Source organism: Schistocerca cancellata, chromosome 4 (assembly GCF_023864275.1).
Source record: "Schistocerca cancellata isolate TAMUIC-IGC-003103 chromosome 4, iqSchCanc2.1, whole genome shotgun sequence".
NCBI lineage: Eukaryota > Metazoa > Arthropoda > Insecta > Orthoptera > Acrididae > Schistocerca > Schistocerca cancellata.
Window position 1 is genome coordinate 532,600,652 of NC_064629.1, and position 15,497 is coordinate 532,616,148.

At 38.5% G+C, this 15,497-nt stretch overlaps 1 protein-coding gene across 1 annotated transcript in view; it reads left to right on the forward strand.

The window, feature by feature from the left end:
• LOC126183196 (gamma-aminobutyric acid type B receptor subunit 1) overlaps nt 1–15,497 on the forward strand; it is a 523,138-nt gene that overhangs the window by 122,899 nt on the left and 384,742 nt on the right. The window lies entirely within an intron of this gene.

Below are 15,497 nucleotides of genomic sequence, written 5' to 3' on the forward strand. Positions count from 1 at the left end.
TGTATCGTATGAAATAAATGGTGGCTCGAAGAGGCTATTATCAGTAAGTACTAGTGTGTACATACAGTCAAACCACTGTTTGTAAACTTTACTTTGGAGTGGAACTTCCAAAAGTAGGAAGAGCCCTCTGCAAAGCTTGATTTGTATTTGAAGTAACTTCACGTATGTTCTAATGAATCACATTAGAATGTACATAGAGGCATGTGAAAATGCCTATATCACTGCGGTGTGTTGTAATATGCATTAAATTTGTCATTTAAATGATTTGTTTCTGTAAGAATACTCGATCATCACCTTTATGTGTAGCCCAAGTGACCTATTATTGTATGAAGTTGGCAAGAGAGACCTATCATCTCTGACCTAGCAGAATGTTCTAGTTCACTTGCATTGAGGATGGTGAACTCCACAGTGACATGCAATAAATGTTTTTAATGAGGAAATGCAGATGATGTTTTTCATTTTTAAATATATGCAATTTCAAGACAAATTTTATTTGCTTTTCTTACTAAGTTTCCACAAAGTTTGCTAGTTTGAAGCAGTTTCTCTATGAAGGTATATATGTAAGCAAATTCGTGCATTTATGCTAGCATGTTCATTTGTGCTTATAGAATGGCTGCACGGTATGTACACATATACTTAGAATTTGTAGATGTGATAGAGGGTATATTTCTGTCGGAGTAACCTGTTGTCTATTTTTCTGTGTGTATTTGTAGTAAACTTGTAAAAGACTGGAGTTCAAGAAAATATTTGGAAGTGTATTACTCAAGCAAACAAACACACTTTAAGTTTCTGACTTAGTAACAGCTGCTCATGCTCATCTTCTCATTCATAATTTATTCCACTGAAAATATTTAAAACAAAAGTATAAATATTTTTTGTAGAATTCTCTGAAAACAGAATAAAGCAGGTTATATTGTTTCAATTAGTAATAGTTTTCATGTGCTAGAGCTTACTGATGACAGTGATCTTCATTCAAGGTTTATTAAGCAGAAAATGTGCTGTTAATTTAGATTTTAGTCATGGATTTCAGAATTGGCATCACAGAGAAGTTACATGTTCACCAAACAGTTTACAAGTCTCACCTCTATGTTGATGTTACAAAGGGAAAGATAATATGTGATGTGTAACATTAAAATGCCGTATCTGATAAATGCACTTCCATTTATGTATAAGAGCTCTTGTCATAAAGCACCTGTAAGTGAAGACATAATGTGTGGAATCTCAGATGGAAGATTTTTCCTTCTTTGTGGTGTTTGAGGTAAACAAAGTTGTGAAGAAAGTTACTGTTGTTTTATATGTTTATTTGTAAAATTATAATGTGTAGTATATGTGAGGTATGTATGTATGTATGTATGTATTGTACTGCCATTATGGCTCTACTTCCATGCTGAATGTAAATAAATGTTTTGATTGTAAAAATTCAGTTTCAATGTCTGGTATTCTATGTATCTAAAGTACAAGTCCTCTCCCCTTGTTAAAGTTCCCTAAAAACCAAAACTAAACCTGGGAAATATAACACTTTTAAAAGTCAATGTCCAGAACCTATTGTTACACATTTGCAGTTTTATACAGTTTGCCAATAACTGAGTTACTTGACATCAGCAATACTATCAGCAAATGATGTTAGTTCTTGTAGCATCATTTAAACCAGGTCTTACTGATTTTTGTACTGAGTGTTTGAAACAGAAGAAGAGCAGGAGGGGCTGATCTTTTTGCTTTTACTAGGTAGACACATCTAAGTGGAACGATTGGGTAAGGACATTCAGTATTTGGTGGAGAGAAACAACACATGGAAAATGCCCAGTTTGAAAATGTGAGGTTCAACACCCTTAAAGTTGGTAAATATACTGCTTTGTTTCTGGAAATCAGTATAATACAAAAGTAAGGTGACCAAATCTGATATATTGATATGCTTTTCTTTTCAAAAGAGCACACAGTTGAAAATTTTCTATTAGTCAGGCAGTAAATGCATTCAGCTTCTTTGACTATCAGATTTTGAAATTAGATTATAACAACAATTGTTGTCCAGAGATACAATACATTGAGTAACACGCCATTAAATGAGTGTAAAACCGTGATGATTTCATAACCAATATTAGGTTTTATGTAATAGCTACAACAACGAATATTCTAAGAGGTTGTGAATAAAAGGAGGAAAAGGAATTTCATAAGCATAGTTAGACATAACTGAATTAAACATTTCTGGAAAACCCTAGGTGTGGTGGGAGTAAGAGAAGGGAGGAGGGCTAAAGTCATGTGTACAGGACATGAATATGTAGACTAAGATGGTGTCTCATTATGCGTTAAGTACTCTCTGTGTGTGATAAGCATTGGTGACTGCCCTGTCAAAACTTCATCAGTAATAAAGATTTCAGGTATTCAAACTGAGCTATACATGTTCAAAGTAATTAATGAAGCCTTTTCTCAGCCCTACTGTATATATGCATCTGATTTATTATTCTGGTATGTCTTTTAATGTTTGTTTATACTCTTGTCCTCATTTCTGTGCAAGTAGTGAAAGATACAGGTTTTGTAACAGTGAATAACTTCCCTATAGAGAAAAAATGAAAGGGAAGCAAGATACAAAGATTTCTTGTTTTTCTTTGGCACTGACAGAAGTAGAAAGATTAATGTTCAGTTCTTTGGTAACACCAGTTGCTTTTCAGTCTTCCTGCATGCTTTTAAATACTGCAGTATTTTGCTTACTAGTATTTGTTATAATTGTTAATTATTTTGGACGTTCTACTGATATCTGATTATGTAGTATAATGTTTGCAATTTGTTATGTGCACTTTTTTCCCTTTTGTGCTTATAAATGCCTTTGTACTGTACTTCTTTTTGGGTTAAGTTCAGTTTCTTTTATTCAGTTTGTGAACTGCAAAACACTTCCCTCCTCTGTTTCAATTAAAGTAAAGGAAAGTTTGTGAATGGCATGTAAGAGTTACATGTTTGCAAAAGAGATGGACCTGCAGAGTAGCTGACTAATAAAATTTCATTTGTAAGAATGTGATAAAGAATTTGAGCAATATTTGATCACTTGTTATACTACAGATGTAAAGAGATGAGTCTGAAAAGAAATCCAATGTTTATTATTTACAGATATTTCCTTTACTTGAGTCAAATACAATGTTCAGAAATTTTAAATAAATTCATTGAGAGAAATTTTTAAAGAAATTTGTATCTGTGGCTTCACATTGTACTTCCTTTTCAAATTTTGTGCCCCGCACCCTTCAGCTCGCATTTGGCCTATATGAGCATTTATGAAATCACATCACACCTTCTTTCCTAAAGCCGGACAGTGTGTAGTCTACAGCCAAATGCTTTTTGCAGTTGCATATTAGCTTTGTTTATTTTCTAAAAGACTGCTGCAACCACAATTTTCCAATCTGCAGTTTACTGGAAGTGGTACACAGACACTTGGCACTTGCTCCTGCCATTATACATCACTGTTTGTAAAAGTCAACAACAGTGTGGAAGAAGCATGCAAATGTAACATATGTACAGCACTTTCAAAGTGTTGCATGACATAACCAGTAGGGTTCTAGTGGGGTGTCGAACAACGCATGTCATCATTTTCTGTCAGTTAATTTTACAACAGAGGTTATACTGTACCCTTAAATGATTTGGCATTTGGAGGGCGCAAAGCATGTCATAAAATTCGTTTGTCATATTGTGAAATTGCAGAATTGATTTTTATGTGTGGGTGTGGGTTGGGATGGTGTGGTTGGAGGATGGGACAGGGTGAGGTTTGAAGAGATTTGGACAAATTGTAAATATCACATTGAATCAGGATCTTGGATTGTGGGCTGCTCTTTCACACTCCGTTGACAAGCTGTAGGTCTTTACCTAAGTGTATGAAGAAATGAAATATAGAGTCTTCATTGCAGACAACTGTACACCATCAGGAAACAAATTGTCTTCACTGATGAGTCTCACTTCAGCTTTGTCTACACTGAATGTAGAGATTACAAGAAATGCTATACAAATGACAGCTATCCGCAAAACTGCATTATCCAGCATGATGGGAGCCATTGGTAGTTACTGACAATCCTTTCTGCATAAAATTATGTTTACTCTTAGCAGTGACGTTACAGATATTGTAGAGCCTAAAATAGAATCCAACTTTCAAAATTTTTCTTATAGATACATTCTAACAGGGCAGTGATTTTCAACATGTAAGGAGTATTAAACACTACTTCTGTACAAGAAAGATACCACTCCGCCACCCTCCTTCCAGTCACCTGATCCACACTGAAGTGCCAAAGAAACTGGTATAGCCATGCGTATTCATGTACAGAGATATGTAAACAGGCAGAATACAGCACTGTGGTCGGCAATGCCTATACAAGACGACAAATGTCTGGCACAGTTGTTAGATTGGTTACCGCTGCTACAAAGGCAGGTTATCCAGATTTAAGTGAGTTTTAGCGTGGACACAGCATCTCCAGGGTAGCAATGACATGGGCACTTTCACATACAACCAATACATGAGTGTACCATGAAAGCAGGAATCTGGCAAAACATCAAATTACTGTGGCCAGAAATAGATCCTGCAAGAACAGGACCAATGATGACTGAAAAGAATCGTTCAATGTGACAGAAGTGGAAACCTTCTGCAAATTGCTGCAGATTTCAATGCTAGGCCAACAACAAGTGTCAGCGTATGAACCATTCAATGAAACATCATCGATATGGGCTGTAGGAGCTGAAGGCCCACTCATGTACCCTTGATGACTGCACGACATAGAGCTTTAAGCCTCGTCGGACAAGTCTCGTTTCAAATTATATTGAGCAATTTGATGTGGATGGGTACGGGTATGGAGACAACCTCATGAATCCATGGAGCTTGCATGTCACCAGGGGACTGTTCAAGCTAGTGGAGGCTCTATAATGGTGTGGAGCACGTGCAGTTGGAGTGACATGGGACCCCTGGTACATCTAGATATGACTCTGACAGGTGACACATACATAAGTGTCCTGTCTGATCACCTTCATCCATTCATGCCCATTGTGCATTCTGATGGACTTGGGCAATTCCAGCAGGACAGTGCTACATCCCACACATCCAGAATTGCTACTGAGTGGCTCCAGCTTCTGAGTTTAAACACTTCAACATTATTGAGCATATCTGGGGTGCCTTACAATGTTTTGTTCAGAAGAGATTACCACCCCCTCGTACTCTTACGGATTTATGGACAGCCCTGCAGGGTTCATGGTGTCAGTTCCCTCCAGCACTACTTCAGACACTAGTTGAATCCATGCCACGTCATGTTGCGGCACTTCTGCATGCTCGCGGAGGCCCTATTCGATGTTAGGCAGGTGTACCAGTTTCTTTGGCTCTTCAGTGTATTTTCATTGAATGTGAATGTGTGTGGAGTCATGTTGATTGATTGGATTGGCAATTCACTTGTGACCCTCATTGAAAAGATGCTATAGATGGATTCTGGGCTTGGATAGAAGGTATCTGGAATTTCACTTTTCATGGAATATTTAAACTATTAGGTTGGTGCATAAGTTCACAGGATTTTTGTTTTCAAGTTGGTATTCTGGTTGCTATGAGTTTATTTATTGATTGTCATTTTTTATTTGTAGTTCACTGTTGCTATTTGAGTTTACATACTGTCATTTTGTCATTTGGAGACTGTGAGTGGAGCTGTGGGTGCTAGAAAATGGAGTGCCAAGCAGAGAAATTGGAACATTTCTGATATATTCTTCTGTTTGAATTGAGTAGAAGAGGACAGGGGCAGAGGCAGCCGAAAACATTTGCACCATGTATGGGACAATACCATTGGACAGAGCATGGTAAGAAAATGGTTTTCTCATTTTGTTGAGGTTTGTTCTGACATTAGTGACTTTCCACATTCAGGAAGACCTTTAGGGTTTGAAGAAGATAATTTAAATGCATTAATCTACAACGATCCACTTCAGTGTACTCGAGAACTGACAGATGTGATGAACTGTGATCATTCCATGTGCATGTGACATTTGCATACAATGGAGAAGTTAAAAAATTGGGAGTATGGTACCACATTCTCTAAGCCAAAATCACAAAAATCAGCAGGTGGCCATATGTGCATCTCTGCTTGCTTATCATGAGGCTTAGTTTCAATCCTGTATAGTTACTGGTGATGAGCAGTGGTGTCTTTATGCTAACATAAGGAAAAGAAAGCAATGGTTGTGCCCAAACAAAGCAGTAACTCCCATATGAAGACCTGTGTGCATCCACAAAATATAATGCTACACATCTAGGAAACAGTGATGGTGTGATGTGCTACGAATTAAGGTGTAACCATCACTGCTGACATTTATTGTCAACAACAGATACAATCCAAGAACAGTGACCAGGAAGACTGCATGAAGTGATGTTACTCCACAATAATGCCCACCCGCATTCTGCTGGATTGGCAAAAAATACTTTACAGGTGTTGGGTTGGGAAGCCGTTCCACATCCACCTTATTCACCTAATGTTGTACCCACAGAGTTTTACCTTTTGTGCTCTCTATCGAATAACCTCCAAGCAACTTCCTTTCCAGATGAAAATGTGCTCCTAACATGGCTCAACCGGTTCTTTGCCTCAAAATTTCTACAGTTGTGGAATCAAAAAGTTACCCCAGTGTTGGCAGACTGCTGTAATTAGTGAAGGAGAATTTATTGTTAATGACTAAAGTCTGTGTTATATGTATCTGTAGTATTTATTATCTTATGGAAAAACACTAAGGACTTATGCACCAACCCAATGTTTTTAATTCAGTGCAACAACTGATGTGTTGTTTACTTTATGTGCATATGTAAGCTTTTTCTGTGTTTGGGTCATCATGGACTGTTTGTATATTTCATTAATTATTTTCAGTGTGATGTAATTTTGACAAAAAAAAATCTAGAGTTCATTTATCATTGTGGTTCTCATCCACTATAGGGCCCTTCTCTCCATTTCTGACTTCGCATTTTAAAATCATCATTTAGGTATTCTTTTTGCTGTGTCTGCTCTGTAGTAGCCCTACTGCTGCTATTTTAATGTTCTTTACAATTACTTATCCGTTACGTTGTATTTTACTAATTGCCAAATATGAGTACCAGCTGTCTTCCTATATTTGTTTCAATTCTGCGTTTATTGATCTTCTGTCTCATGTTTTCATTACTTTTTGTCTCTGTGTAAGTGAGTACTTTTCTATCACTCAGAAGGCTTTTTTTCTTAGATAAATTTTTGTTTTCTGGGTTTTGTGGAGTGTTTCCTTCATTATATCACTTTCTATACAGCAGTTTAAAACAATCCTTGACTAAGTTACTGAATTTCAGTGATGACATGCATAGCTCTGAAAACAGTATATGAAATATGAATTATCCTCTCGATTTCCACCTTTGCCAAAACTATGCAGTTTACAACCCTCTGGCTGTGGATGAAAATAATTTTGCATTTGCTTAACAAATCTGAAATGGGGGGGAAAATGAACAAATCATTAAACACCGGAACCCTCGCTATAGCTCTCAAATATGGTGATAAATAGCGTGACAGCTGACAAAAATTAATGTGACAGACACAAGCTAAAAGAATATAATTAGAAAATATATCTGATTTTACCCATTTTCACACATAACTATTAAATATTTAGTTGAAATTATCTACAGAAGAGTGGCCCTGCTGACAGAAGCTGCATTCGGGAAAGATCAGTTTGAGTTACAGATATGTAAGAACACATGTGGCAGTACTGATACTGCAACATATTTTAGAAGATAGATTGAAGGAAGGCTAATGACCTACTCATATATTGCAGGACACGGATGTGAGCCAGACTCCAATAGAATCTGTGTGGTGGATTAACAACCATGAGTGGCAAGCCAGTCAGCCTGATAGTGGTTTTTAGATGGTTTCCCATGCTCATTTAGGCAAATGCTGGAATGGTCCGCATATTCTGCCTCAAAAACAGTTAAAATATAACACACAGAACAAAGTTTACATGATCCACAGACAGATGGCACACACTACTTCCCCCCATTAGGTTACCCTGATGGTTGTGATGTCAAGAAGGGCATCTGGCTGCAAAATTAACTAATAAAATAAAATTTGCCAAATCCTGAAAAAATGGATCCTGTCCTAGGCGGAATGAACACTAAAGAAAGGAAGAGAGACTGAAGGAAGGTAAACTGGTATTTATAGAATTTATAGATTTAGAAAAGGTTTTTGGATTGCCAACTCCTTTGCATGCTCTCAAATTCTGAAGTTATCAGGAATAAAATAGAGGGAGCATAAGGTCCAGAAAACAGACTGCATTTATAAGAGTTGAAGAATGTGAAAGGGAGCAGTAGTTGAGAAGGGAGTGAGACAGGTTTGTAGGCTATCCCCCATGTTATTCAGTTCAGTACATAGAGCAAGCAACAAAGGAAACAAAACAGAAGTTTGTAAAGGGAATTAAAGTTCATGCAGAAGAAATAAAAAGTTTAAGATCTGGTGAAGTATTCATATTAGACAAAGTGAATTGTTTGAACATTTTTAGAAAATTTGTTGAAATATCACAAGTATGACAGCAGTAGGTAATGTTTTAATGTTTGGAAAACCACTTCTTGCTGAGGTAATCAGACAAAGGGAACATTTTTCCACCGGACAGCATTTAAGGATGCCACGATCTAAGAAGCATTAGCTAAGGAGTGAAGATAATAAGAGATCTTGCTGAGAACAGCCTGGAGTTCTGCAAGATTTTTCAGGGAAAGGAGCTCCCAAACAGCCTCTAAGTGTTGGACAGAAGGACAAACGCCATGGGCATCAATGACATCCCCGATGTATTCGATTTGGGATCAGAAAAATTCACATTTTTCCTCGTTGCATCTGTTTCCTGCATTATTGAGGGTTTTTGAGAGGCATTCCGTGTTCCAGAGGTGCTCCTTTGTAGTGCTGCCCAAGATGACAGTCATCCAGGTAACTGAAGTAGGAAGGCAGAAGGATTTCATCTCTTCACCCAGTGGAAGTTGTATAAGTAAATAGGCATTCTTGAGATCTGTCTTTGATAAAACTCCTTGTAATTTGTTCATTAACTGCTCGGGGCAAGGAAGAGGATACGAATCCATAACAGACTGCATTGACGATAGAGTTAAAATCTGTGAATAGGCAGAGTTCTCCATTGGGCTGTCTGACTATGACGAGGGGCACACCCATTAACTGGCAGAGAGAGGTGATGTAATGCCCAGGTCCTGCATACGTCTCAACTCTGCCACAACATGCTCCTGAATGGCATGGGCAGCCTCTTGTACTTTGACAAATTGCAGCTGAGCAGTATCTTTCAAGTTAATGTGGACAGAAAAGTCTTTTGCTATATGCAGAAAGTCCTCCAAAAGCTGACAGTATTTGTCCTAGAGGTTTGTTATGCTGTCATGGGGGATGTGGGAGTTGATCATTGCCACATTATCAGAGATTTGAATGCCAAAGGCATTGAGGTCAAAAATGTTAAGACCATTGTAAGCACGGTGACGAGTTGCCTTAAGGTAGATATGTACTGCATCTGTAGAAGACAAGTGCCGAGGATGGCGATACAGTCGCCATTTTGTGTGGTGAGGGCATGTGTTGGACCCTCGAGCCGTGAGGAGTCGAGCATCTCAGACATATACCTATTGATAAATGTAACAGAACCCCCAATATTGAGCTGGATTGGACATCCTGGTTCTGATTACGCAGATGAATGAAAAGTTTCTTTCGCTCACTTGCAAACACGGAGGGACATTTTGGGCAACCGACAATCTGGGAAGATTCATGCATAGTGGAAATGCTGCAGCAGGTTTAAACTGGGAACAACTCGTCAGAAGCGCAGTGTTGTCAACACAGAACCTGATGGACATCCATTCTCTGAAAACTGTGGATGGCCATGTTAACAAACAGGCTCTGTTAATTTCTCTGAGGAAACCTCTTGGCTGTGCCCAATCTTTTTACAAAATAGACATTTGGTTTGTGGAAATGAGAAGTGTCCCTATCATGAGACTGTAGCACTGAGGATAGAATTGCAATTTGCCACCGTTACATGGCTGCCGTGGGCATGCTGTAGGCTGTGTACTGAGCTCGGAAGAAGCAGAGACTTGAGACAATCAGCCTTCTTTATATCTTCATTGGTTGTCCTTGGTGTTGACGTACTGCATTATGATACTGGCTGAAAAATGGGGTGTGGAAGTACAACACTGACTACTTTAAATAATGTAGCCGACAGTTGGACAGTTGCGTTTCACAGTAGTTTACTTTCTCTCTTCACCCCCACCCCCCACCCCCCAATAATACACAGTTATATGTGGCCAGTGCACTATTGTTTTAACTGTCCATAAGCCTCATTAATAGTTTGCAGGCAAACCTCCACTTACTGCAACAATAGTTTAATATTGAACATCTACGAGCAGTAAAAACCTAACCACAAAGTTCACAGTTCTTGAAGAATAGAAAGGTATGTATGGAGCAGACACTGTCATCGTTGTGTAACACTGATTTCACAGTTAAAGTTGAAGCATTGCTGTTGTTCTAATCATCACAGGTGTCTCGTCTGAAACTCAGCCGTGGACTGACTGTCTCAGTACCAAAAATCGGGCCCTTATATATTCTCACAATAATAGGTACTGGAACTACACATTGTTCAAAGTTAAATTTACAGAAATTACAATTAAAACTTAACTCATTAAATTAACTGAATACATCGAAAAATTAGTTCTTTTTATCAGTTTCTTCTACTACAAGACTTAGGCCGAATTAAACTCCTCCCACACAGGCCATGAAGGCCCAAAGGTACCGACTGGCTGCTGTGTCATCCTCAGTCCACAGGCGTCACTGGATGTGGATATGGAGGGGCATGTGGTCAGCACACTGCTCTCCCAGCCATATGTCAGTTTCCGAGACCGGAGCCGCTACTTCTCAATCAAGTAGCTCCTCAGTTTGCCCCACAAGGGCTGGGTGCACCTCAGGGGGAAAAGCTTAATGCAAAATTGCAAGATACCTACACTAACCCAATAAAGGAAATATGAGCACTGAACATCACCCAAAATGATGTAGGCCGCACAGTGTTGAAACAGATGCAGTTTGTATTTGATCTGCTCCTCTGAGGATATTTGATCTGCTCCTCTGAGGAGTTCCCCCCAAAACTTAAAGCTCATGCCATCTGCTTGGGAAACCCAAACAAATTACCCTATGATCTGCTCCTCTGTTGAGGGTATTTAGATACAGAACTGGAAAGCAAGGATGTGCCACCACATCAGAAAATGGGAACCGTCTCAAAAACAAGCCTCTGTTACCACTAATAATTGTATCCGTGAATCATGGAACAACAAATAAGAGAAGGTGTGAACAATCACTGAGGTTTATTCCCTTATAAGCGAAGTACAGGAAACATAATAATCCCACACTTCAATGACAAAGCTAGTGCTGCAACTGGGCCAGCAATCAGCAAGGTCCATGGATGAATCCAGTGTCTGGAGTGCAGAGTAGTTGAAATTCCTGAATAGTTCAGTTCCAAAGCATCGTAAAAATGCCGATGAGGGTGAACCAAACAGTATCAGCAATAGTCGAGTCCAAGGCGAGATTGCCAGCATGTATGCCGCGATACAGTTCTTTTAATTAATATGGAAAGGTTCTCATTGTGCTGATGGGCTTCATTTGTAGAAGTAGTCTACTGTACATTTGTACCCCAGTATACAGCCTATCAGTTTTTTACTCATTCCATGAAAATAGTCTCCTGATTTTGTATCACATTGGTGGTAGTGGTGATGGTTTGGTAAGACAGAAATTGTTTAACAGTATATAATGCAATTTGTATTGTGTGCACTCAAAGGTGGGGAGGGGCTGATTTTGAGTAATTATGATATTTACTCAGGTAAGTGAATCAATCTTTATTGACCAGCAAGAGGAATAAAGCTGCAAGAGCAAAAGCTTGTTGTTGGCTCCTCTTTAGTTTCACTGTTGTTTATGGTTCAAATGGCTCTGAGCACTATGGGACTTAACATCTATGGTCATCAGTCCCCTAGAACTTAGAACTACTTAAACCTAACTAACCTAAGGACAGCACACAACACCCAGCCATCACAAGGCAGAGAAAATCCCTGGCCCCGCCGGGAATCGAACCCGGGAACCCAGGCGTGGGAAGCGAGAACGCTACCGCACACTGTTGTTTATCTTTATGTATTTAATCATAATTCTAAAAACAACCATTTTAACAGCAGCAATAATTTTTGAATGGGACTGCAGTTGGCAGACATTTTCTGAACACGTAAATACACAAATGTTTTTTCAGACAATGTAAATATTTGGAGTACTGTACCTATATACTTCACCTACAAAGTCTCTGTTCACCAAACTGTGGGTGTAATGATCCCATAGTTTTAGTGATTAATGTGTTGTGTTCATTAGACAGCTGGTTGTCCTGAACTGACCTGTTAGTGTATGCTGTACAGCTAATCATTTGTACCATTAGAGAGGAATGTTTGTGTCAACTGTTACACTGTGATGCAGATGTGCCATGCCAACATGTTTAAGCTCCCACTGCATAACTACAGTCATCAAATGATGTTGAATTGTGAGTTTACAAGAAGCTAGATAGGCTGAACAATAGATTGCTACACACATTGGTCAAACTTTAATGGTGGCATGTTTTTGCTTTCAGCACTTGTCTGTGGAACATTCCCATGTATGCTTGTCAGAGCTGCATAATGCAGATCCATGTCGATGTCAGTGTATTCTATGAGCAGTGTTAGTGATCTGAACAGCTGCCACGGAGGAGATCTGGGCTCAAGCACTGTCATGCTGGTTGATCTTTATAGTTGCATGTGCCTGTGACAAAGCAGACTGGTACACCTTTAAATCAATTTGCAGATTTTATCTGCTGTGATGAAAGATTCATTTAGCATATGGATTGGCATTATGTCATCTTCAGTGATGTGTCTGCGAGTATGGTGGTATGGAGAAAAATATTGGTGCACATAAGGAGCTTAAAGTGAAATGAACTCTAGAAGTCAATGCCAATAGAGGTGGATCACTAGCTCAGATTAATGAGTATGGAGAAGGGACTTGGCCATAGTATAATTAAAGGAATGCCCGCATCTCGTGGTCGTGTGGCAGCGTTCTCGCTTCCCACGCCTGGGTTCCCGGGTTCGATTCCCGGCGGGGCCAGGGATTTTCTCTGCCTCGTGATGGCTTGGTGTTGTGTGCTGTCCTTAGGTTAGTTAGGTTTAAGTAGTTCTAAGTTCTAGGGAACTGATGACCATAGATGTTAAGTCCCACAGTGCTCAGAGCCATTTGAGCCAATTAAAGGAATTACCTTAGTATTCACTTGAAACAGTTTAGAGAACCTACACCACGATAGTACGAAGGGGATTTGAGCCCTACTTGCTGAACATGGGTCCAGTGACACAACCATTTGTCCAGTACATCTAACGTTGAGGCAGCTGTTGATGATTGTGATAGATTAGATTTATATGCTTGCTTGTGGTTCAATTAAAGCCCTTGTTTCATGCAATGGGTATAATGATTGAACTGCTCTACTCAAATAAAACATTTAGTGAATCCATTTATGAGAAATTTCTTGTTTGTTACAAGATTGCAGTGAACATTTACAGAAATAGCAGGCAAAAAAAATACTGCGGCAGGCTGACACTTGGGGTTTGTCCTGTTATGTGTGTTCAGTTTAATTTTGATGATTCGGCAGTTGACACTAAACAAACATATTTATGTTCAAATCATTGTCCAAGAAAAAGTTTATATCAATTTAAAAGTCTCTCTTACTTGCACAATTTACTGCACTATGTAATATTGTACTCTCGTTTCCATTTTTAGCAGTAATAAATGTTCACCAAGACTTGTTTGGCTAGAATTTTAACAGTACTTAAGCAAGACAAGTGAAGTTCTTATTTCCACAGGGGAATTGAGGTATACTTTATCTGATGCCCAGTTTTTGCTGATATGATGATTGAATAGTGTGTGCAGTAGGTGTGGGATATACTGTACAGTCCTACACATTTCAGTCTCTTGCTAGGCTGACTACATAATTAAGATACTCTGAACTTGAACTTGACATTAACATGCATACATTTTAAAATGATTTTGTTCATTACATTGTGATTGGATTGACTGTAGTATATGATAGATGTACTGTACTGGAGGATACATTGGGGGGGGGGGGGGGGGGGGGGGTTGTAGTTACTGTAAGTAAGTCCCATTGCAAAATTTAAATACTGATATTGTGAATGCCACTGAAATCTAAAAGAGCCTCTGCTCCTTTACGAAAAGTTATCCAAGTAACACCTTCAGTAAACAGCTATTCAGTGACACTTAAACCATTTGCAGTATCACGAATGTCTAGTTTTGTCCTTGATCTAAATGTCACCCATTTTGTTGTGTCCAGGAATTTGATTGCATGTCAGCTGTGAACAATGTTAATGAAACTTGCAAGAAACACAGCTAGAGATGAAAGGTTACATGAACCTGAATTTGTTCACAAGTTGAACTACAAATATTTTAAAAAATGAATTTCAGTTGCTAAGTGGAAAAAGAATTTCTTGTAGAAGAATATTAAACCTACTGGGGTGTTAAAGTCTCATTGCTTCTTCTTATTGTGATAAATATTGTCTTCTAAATCCCTCATCAATTGTTATTTGAGGAAATATGCACTTCTGTTGCTATTGTCTGAACTTTGAACATATTATTTGTGGAACACATGAATTTAATAAGTAATTCTTTCAAAAGGCTGCAGTGCAGACCTGTCTATAAATGAGAAGTTAAATTTTAACAAAATGACACATTGAATAGCATTGACTGTGTTACAAGCGTGTTTGTATTACCTACACACATAGCCATGCTTAACATGGAACCAACCACAATCAAGAATAAAAATTTTGCTGTTTATGGTGCCCATTATTACAAGAAATTATTTGTATTGTCAAAGCCATAATATTATGATAGCTACAGACACTACTAAAAGAATCTACTACTAAGTGGGTGCCTTATTACACTAATGAACAGCAGAAGTTGACACACCTACCAGGATTTGTACACATGACTTCTTATTGCTTTAACACAGTGCCGGCCTCTGCATTTCTTCTCTGTGTGTAATGCGTGGTGTAGATGTACGACAACTTTGAATCATAAGTGTTAAGGCAGGTGGTAATATGAAATCAGAATACTTAATGAGCACTCAGTCATCTTTAATGAACATTATTTTTTTCTAAATTTGAAATTATCCAATGTTATGCTTATCATCTGATGCATCCGTGGTATGCAGCTTGTTTCATCTCATTTAGGTGGGTAATATGGCTCACTATTATTCATACACAGAAGCCTCATCATTAAAAAAGTATTTTGTTTGTATTCTCTTATATAAACTCTTGAATAACTTAGAGAAACCTACCAAGTAGTAGGTAACACCTCATTTTGCTGTGATGATGGTGGCAGCAGATCATCACTGAAGGTGACTGCTCAGTTGCAGCACACTGCTTGTGGAAATGGATTGAAGGTGTTTCCATGATGCATGCCTCATTCAGTGATGTG